The sequence below is a fragment of the Pempheris klunzingeri genome, chromosome 5, assembly GCF_042242105.1.
Source record: "Pempheris klunzingeri isolate RE-2024b chromosome 5, fPemKlu1.hap1, whole genome shotgun sequence".
In the NCBI taxonomy this organism is placed as follows: Eukaryota; Metazoa; Chordata; class Actinopteri; order Acropomatiformes; family Pempheridae; genus Pempheris; species Pempheris klunzingeri.
This window is the reverse complement of record NC_092016.1, coordinates 28,679,152-28,687,655: the sequence shown is the minus strand read 5'-3', so window position 1 is coordinate 28,687,655 and position 8,504 is coordinate 28,679,152.

The following is an 8,504-nucleotide window of genomic DNA, read 5'->3' as shown; positions in this document are numbered from 1 at the left end:
CCGATGTATCTGTGAACAAAGGAAGGACGAAGTTAGCACTGTAGGCTTCTTTTACATTCAGTTGAAAATGGCCTAAACTAATAGACCCATATGGCATTGAGAGGTCAACAAGGACACGAGTCTACAACCATGCTGATAGTTTCGATTGTTGCTGATAGTCACAGTTGTGATGTCTTCAATATTAATCTACAATGTAATTAAATGAAGAAAAACCATTGAATGAGAAGGTACTGCATGTCATGCAAATGATATCGCATGTACAAAACAGAGCAACTAATCACTGCATTACAAATTACAAAACTCCTGATACATGTAGATTATGAAGAATGGATCCAGGCAATGGGGAAAAAAATGGAGGGAACACTTTCAGGAGAACAAAACACATTCCATAATTTCATCTGATCAAATAAGGAGACTGCAGCTTGGTTGCTGCAAATAACAGGAAGTTTAAATCACTGATTGAAAACCACAAAGACAGGAAGCTCAAATCTTATTTTATCTTGAGTTTATATCTGATCTGTTCAAACGATTTCCCATCATCAGAAACCGTCTGCTGCAGTTCTATACATCTACTGTATGATCAACGCTGGTGTGACTTAAAATAGAAGAGCCAATTGTAGCACAGGATCACATTGCTGACTCCCACTCAGGGCATGACTCTTCACTCCAGCCTCATACACTCAGAGGTGGAAAACAGCAACAGTTGCCCATCCTTTAAACACACACATCCTGTGGTCTGTCCTTGAGCGAATGTGCTGTAGCGTTGCTGTAGCTGTACCATTTGGTTTCGTGACTGGATGTGCAAAACTGTAACATGGTTAGCAAACACACACGCGCACGCACACACACACATACTCACACACAGTTCTTTAGTAGGTTCACTGAAGCCTGACATTAACATGGTGCTGTACTCTTTGGTGCCCTGCCGGACTACGTTCCCCCTCGGGCCTACAGTGTGTGGGCTGTGACTGAATATGACATGATTATATAATGCAGCATTTAGTGAGTAAGACTCAGAATGACAAATTCAGACACACACACACACATAAGCAGACATGGACATAGGTACACAAACGTACCAGGGAAAATGTCATTAAAGACAATAGAGAAAACATGATATGAGCCAATTATCTCAGTGCCTCTGAAGTTTAATAAGCAGATAGCTGTTTGACTATCAGCGTATATCTAACCCATACCATCTGTCTAACAGTCTATAATTATTGGTTTATTCACAACCAGAAGGAAAGTAATGCCCTTCAACCACAGGAGTCAGACTTTAGACCAGCTAATAATAATAATAATAATAACTGCTGCTGTTGTTGATGGCATTTTAACTCCCTCCATAAAAAGCATTGCATTGTAGTATTGTGCTGTACTCTTGGTAGAACTGTCCAAAGCTTTTTATGCATCATTTTGATATTAATGTTGATAATTCTGCTCACAGTTAGTTCAAATCATTTACTTCCAGGTAGTCCCACAAGGATCAGCATTGAGGCTCCTGTTATTTACTCTAAAGACAACAACCGAACATCAGAACATTGCAATGTTCATTGTCATTCTCATAAAACCATCTTGTACACCATTGACTCTACCACAAACTAGGCCTTCTCTGCTTTGCTTCTTCTGCTTTCATTAATTTAAACTTAACTGCAAAGGACACCTAAGTTCTGCTTACTGATATGTTTTAATTTGTGTACATGTGGCCCACAGTTCATCGGTCTTACTATTGGAAGTGTGTATTGGAAGTGTGAAATGTCACCAGTCACGTCTTTCCCTCACAGCTTTTATCTGGAGGTCTGACCCGAGCTGAGCAAGCAGCAGAGCCCCTCAGTCAGTCATGATTTCCTGCTGGGAATGGATGGCAGCAGTACAATCACCTGCCGAACAGTGACACCTTTTGGCCTGATTAATGTGTCCTGTCCTCCTGTCCTGCCATGACCACAGAAAATACACTGACACACACACACACACACACACACAGACATTGGGGGACTCAGTAAATCAATGTTTCTACACCAGGACCATAAAGGCTGCAGTATTTCTGCTTCCATGAGCACGAAGGGCAGTCCTTATTAACTCCCCAGCCCAACCTCCCACCCCCATGCATACACACAAACAGACAGTGTTAACTCATCCCTGCAAAAGCATTATCCTTTGAGGTAATGTGTGCAGTGGGAGGTGCTTCTATCATGATAGAGGATACTGAAAAGCATGAGTGATTTGCTGGAGAGGATCTCTGCTTGTTGTTATCAGCTGAGCAGCACAACAGTATCACAAGACCCACCCTGCACTCTTCACTCATCTTCAGTGTATGCTGCACTTGGTATGATTCACACACGAAAGCTGTTATGCAATATGACTCAGAACCTCTCAAACACCCCAGGAAATATTATTCAGCACACTTGTCCACAAAAACATCAGTTGAGCAAGCGGGGTGCTGTTAGCCTCAACGCTGTTTCACAGTTCATCCACCTCTGTCATCCCAGCTTTATGAGCAATATGTGGCAAATGCAAAAAAAACAATTCATCAACTTTTATTCTATGTCAAATATTGCATTCTAGAGTATTAATTCAGCATGTGGACAAGGTGCTTTCAAAGTCCCCTTCTCAAGCCAGGTCCATTATGCAGAGAACTCTCTCAATGCACTCCTGAACAAAGCTCAGCCTAATGGAGGTAGGAACCAATACCCAACTGGGGACTTCCCTGACCCACAATCCTTTGGCTTCCTCGTGTAATTTAAGAGGGTAAGCTGTTCAAGGTCCTAATTATTGTGTCTGCTAGGAAGTCTCAGGAAGCAAAACATAAGCAGTGAGTAGACTCTCTGTCTTGCCACTTTTGATACTTTCAATGAATGTGTTCAAAGAGCAGGGCACATGGTTGTTTCCCATTCATCCTGGCTCCATTACCTCACCCCTTAACATGTGATTTCCTTCCTTCTCTTCCTTCCTGAGTGGCATTAAAATGGACAAAACACACTGAATAAAAGTATATTATTGGATTTTTATTACTGTCAAGGTGGAGCTAATCACTACCTTATATACATTTCTATAATAATGCATCATATCTTTTAAGCTTACTATATGAAGTGTAAAGTAACATAAATATGGACATACTTAAGTACAGTACTATTACCTCTACCTTATAGTTAAAAAAGATCATTCTAGTTCATTATAACTTGTGTAACTGTCAAAGTAACAGACACAGAAGACATCCCCACTTGTCACTGTAGAACCACAGGTGTAAATAATAAAATGACACATGGTTCAATTCCATTTGGCTGCTTTAGTTTCAGGGTTCTTGTGTTGCTCATGCTGGCTCACTGTCACAGTGTCATGGCTGTCTGGGACACCTCTGGGACACCTCTGGGACACAACAGAATGAAGCTGAACAAGTCACTTGTTATTGGTAAAACCTGTGCTTTTCCCACTATGACAAATCCAATCAGTTGCCGTGAAAAAGACCTAACAATGACATCTGAGAACATGGGAACATCGCTACAACAAGTGTAATGGAGCAAAAAATAGGAGCAGAATGTTGGTAACAGACAGTTTGGGTATTAACATCTGTTTGTCTCACCTGGGTGGTTGTTTACAAGTTTTCTGATCTTGTTTCTTGCTCTTCTAAACTACTTCTCAGCAATATTGTTACTAACGGGAATGATGGCCAAAGCAATGACATTAAGTAAACAGCAATAAATGTACCATGTACCATATATTATTTTTCCACCACTGCCCTAAACCAAGGACGAGTCCTTTCAGTCCCCAAAGTGATAGTGGGAAAGCAATCGTCCAGAGGAAGTGGATCAGACTTTTACAGGCAACAGGGAGTCAGTGCAGTGCTCTAGGTGCAGCAGTATCGAGCTTTGGCTGGAATCTGTTGGCCCCAGCCTCTTTTAGAGGAGCTTTGGCACTGTGGAGCCAAATAAGATTGGACTGTATCAGAAAGAACTGTATGTGTCACCTGATTACGGGTTCTAACAAAGACAATAATAGCATTTATCAGGTTCTACTGCTCTCTGCCATAGCTCTGTACAGTGCCCACCATAAGAACAGGAAGAGCAAGGTCATTTTTTTTTTATCGTAGATTGACAATGAACACATTTGGATTTTAGATCAAAACATGAATATCAAACAATAGATCAGAGTATCAGCTTTTATTTCCAGGTATTTACATGTAGAGATGTTTTACAATGTCTGAACTCAGCACCTTTCGTTTCAGCCACTCCCATTTTTAGGTGAGTGATAGTATACTTTGTAGTATACACTGTTTGCTCAGGTGGTTCCTGTTGCACTGATGCTTCAAACATAAAAAGGTACCGATATCTCGGTTTTAGCCTTGGGTTTGTAGTCAGAAAGAATAAAGTAAGATAAAGAGCAGAGAACCATCTATGAGTGAAAAGCTGGCAATTTGGAAGCCGAGAAATGAAAAAGGTCTGTTAGAACCATTGCTCAAAAATTGGGAATAGCAAATGCAACAATTTGGAAAGAAAGAAAGAAATCACTGGTTAACAGCTGACAATGGACAAGCTGGCAGAGGAAAGCAACAGCACTTGATGACAGACACGTAAGAGCAAGAGTAAGACATCACAAATAACCTCCTGGAGGCAGTGTTGAAAGGTATCAGTCTATAGCTCTCAGAAGACTTTGAGAGTAGGATTAAGCTCCGTTTATACTTTCGTGAGACACTGTGGTGCGGGCCTCTGCATATGGTACACGAGCCACTAGCACACACAGTGGTGTTCCTGCTAGACATGTTGTGCACTGGGGTACTCCAAAATGTTAAGTGGCCAACAAACACAACATTCTGAGAGGGAGGAAATCAACCCGCGTTTGCCAGACGCATAGCCATCTTGTGATATCTCTAAATGTCCGTGTCCCATCTTGATGAGCTGCTGCAACGCAACCACCTGCCCGGTCAGTTTGCATGTGGCCCAGGCTGTAACTCTGAAGATGTCTTGTGCTCTGGCAGAACACTCATTAAGAGGAATGTGATCTAGTGATGTGCCAGAATCAGAATCAGTCACTGAACAGAGCTGAAGCGTTACAGTGATTGCAGTTTAAAGAGTATGACTAATATGCAGCAATAAGCCACAGCAACAAACATTAATTTAATTTTGTTGACACATATGTTGTAGATCTAAAATGAAAGGGAAAAAAACCCCCAAAAAAACACAGAGCTTTGTAGTGGCAAACTTGTTCGGCAATCTTCATTGAATGGTTCCATCTTGACCCGCAGCGCACAGCTAAGCTACAGCTACAGCTACAAAGATTCAGACAGGCGTGACAAAGTGCCATGACAACATGCGGAATCGTCAAGAGAAAGGACGGCTCACACATGATCCAAAACCCCCTCGCTCATCTGTGTAGCATGGCGGAGGTAATGTCATGGCTTGAGCTCGCCGCGTGGAACCGATAATGATGATAGCAGCAGAATGAACTCAGAGGTTTACTAAAACATTTTCTCTGCCCATGTACAAAGAGATGCATCAAAAGTCACAGGTAGGCACTTCACCTTGCAGCAAGACACCGATCCAAAGTACACTGGCAACAGAAGCCAGGAGTTTGTCATGGGGAAAAAGACTGGCAAAGTAAGTCACTTGCTGAAGAGGGGACTTAACGGACAAAGCACACAGTAACTAAACGAAGCTGCAGTAAGAGAAAAGCATCTCAAAAGAACAAACCAAAGATTTGATGATATTTGTGGGTCACAGACTTGATTTTTGCATGCAAAGGATATGCAACCAAACATGAGGCATCACTGACTTTACGTTAAGTTAATCTGTTCTCATACTTTGCTTGGCTAACAATGGGAGTGGCTGAAAACAAAAAGGTGCTGCGTTCTAAAATTGTAAACTTCATAGGCCTATACAGTAGTACATCCAAATACAAGGAAATAAAAGCTGACAATGGGATCTTGTTTCATATTCTCGTTTTGATCTCAAATGCAAATGTGTATAGCAGAACAAAACAACTTCCCCTTGTTACTTATAATATGATAATTTTGTTTTATGGAACAAAATATCCTCATATTTGTATATTCAAAACTCAGTTTGGGTACATAACAGTAGCACAATGCCATAGTGTGATAGTTCACCTCACATGTTACAAGAGAAGTGTGACAAGCAGAAGTGGCTAATGGCAGCTACGTTAGGTGTAGAATCTCAGTTGAGATTGGCCAGTGTAGCAGCTAAGGGCTCTGCGCTTATCTATGTAACCTGCTCACCACAGGCAGCACTTCGAGCGCTGAATCTGTTTTCAGAGAACAAGCTGGAATTGTGGAGAGAAAAAAACTGCAGCACTTAAACCTATCATCATATCAGGTGAAGTGAAAGCAGTGTACCTCCGGAGCATGGTGTACGTTATGCAGTTTACCTACCATTAAACCATAAAAATAGAAAGTTCAAACAGAAAGGTCAAAGAGGTCAAAGATGGTAGTGAGCAATCTCTTCAATAGTAACACCAATACCCCATGTGCCTGTGTAGTGGCTTTTCCATTACAACCTAATGTAACATGGCAAAAAATGCCTGAATGTGCAATTCATGCTGAAAAAATGCCCAGAAGCTACGAAACACTTCAAGCCTCTCCTCCATCTTTCTTTAAGCAAACACTACAGAGCCAGGGTGAAAGGAGTGATGGGTGCTGTAAACCTAGGGGGGGGGGGTTCTCCCCCATGTCCACTTCTGTTTTTTTTGTTTGTTTTGTTTTTACATATTTTAACCAGATGTGTCTTATATGGATGTGTGCAGTATTCGCCCTCTCTAGTTATTCTGTGCTCATTACGCACCGATGTATTTAGAGCTGCGTGTTATTTGCCATCTGCTTGTGGACCTGCTGCTCTGCCATGTAGAGAGAAAACGTCACGCCAGATTCCATTTAAAAATCTGCTCGCTTTATGATGAACTGCTCATCAGCCAGCGTGCTAACCTCATCACCCGGGACATGGTGGTTGCTGCAAATCGAGACGAGTTAACCTCCAGTGCGGCACACACACACACACACACACACAGCAGCGGTATAAAGCGGCACTTCTCTTCTACAATCTCTCTTTGACACATTTCTACAACCGACCGTGGCGGAGGGCCAAAACCTGCCGTGAATGAATTGAGATGCGAAAGAGTTAAAAACATATGAACTCGGACTCCCTTAATGCCGACAGTAGCTTATTACCGAACACAAGCGCTGACCAGTGGGTTCAAGTTGGTGGTCTGGTCGCACCTGACAGCTGAGGAAGTAGCGCTGAATAAGCACAGACACGGCTGACGTTTCCTGTAACGTCGGTCGCTGCGTGTTCAGGCTAACAGGAGAACCCCACGGTGGTCACGGAGCAGCAAACTCACAGTGAAGCCACACACACACACACACACACACACACACACACACACACACACACACACACACACACACACACACACACACACACACACACACACACACACACACACACACACACACAACTCTGGTGTAGCGAGATACGCCAGAACATCCAGAGAATTCCCCCTACCTTTGACCCCAGGACCGTTCAAATACACAGAAATACGGCGTTTAACAAGTAAAACAATATGTCTGGAAAACGCCCATTGGTATTCTAAGAGACGTCGAGCACGAGCAGCAGCTGTACATACAGAAACACGTCCCTTCATGGCGGGAGGACGGAGCTGCTCCTCAGCGATGTTTATGTGTCGTAGGCATTAGATGGTCGCGAGCCCTGCTTCACGGACTGTGGTGTTTAGGAGGAAGTGCGCAACCGCAAACACAGGCCAGCGCCACGAGGGGGGGAACCCAACGACGTCACCGAGAAACCGAGCCAATGAGCGCGACCGAACGGCGCTGTCAAGTTAGCGTGGATATTATGGGGTGTTTCCTGCACGTTAAGAGTGCTGTGGCTAAACTTGCACCTTGGTTAAATACGCAGGAAGGATTAACACGGACTTTACAATGAATACACTCCTTGAACATTCGTCATAAAATAATTTTAAAAGGCTAGAATGTTTAACTGCGAAACTAAATTTGCACTTGCACACTGTATTTGCACTATCTTTTAAATTATTCTTCTGTACATTGCCCTCTTTTTTTATATTTATAATTGTTTTTCTATTTTATATTCTTGTGTCTATGTGGAGGGAAACGAACAAAGTAAGAATTTCATTGCTCAGTGTCACCATCGTGTTCTTACTGTGCACATGACAAATAAACATCTTGAATCTTGAATCTTGGTGTAAATCATCTGGATATGAGTCAAGCCCATTGTGTCAGTGAGCAAGCCCAGATATACAAGCTGTTTCTTTGTAAGTGACAATGTTCTCGGTCACTATATTTCTCCATGATGAATATTAACAAATCAGTCAGCACTTCTTTTGGATATTTTACATGGTGCTTAAATTTATATCTGGGGAAATCAATTTATTTTACAAGTGTATGGGGAGTGTCACCCTCACCATGCCATGAGGATATTTTGATAAGGGAAAATTTGTTCTTTCAATGAATTTAATTACAGCTATGTTAA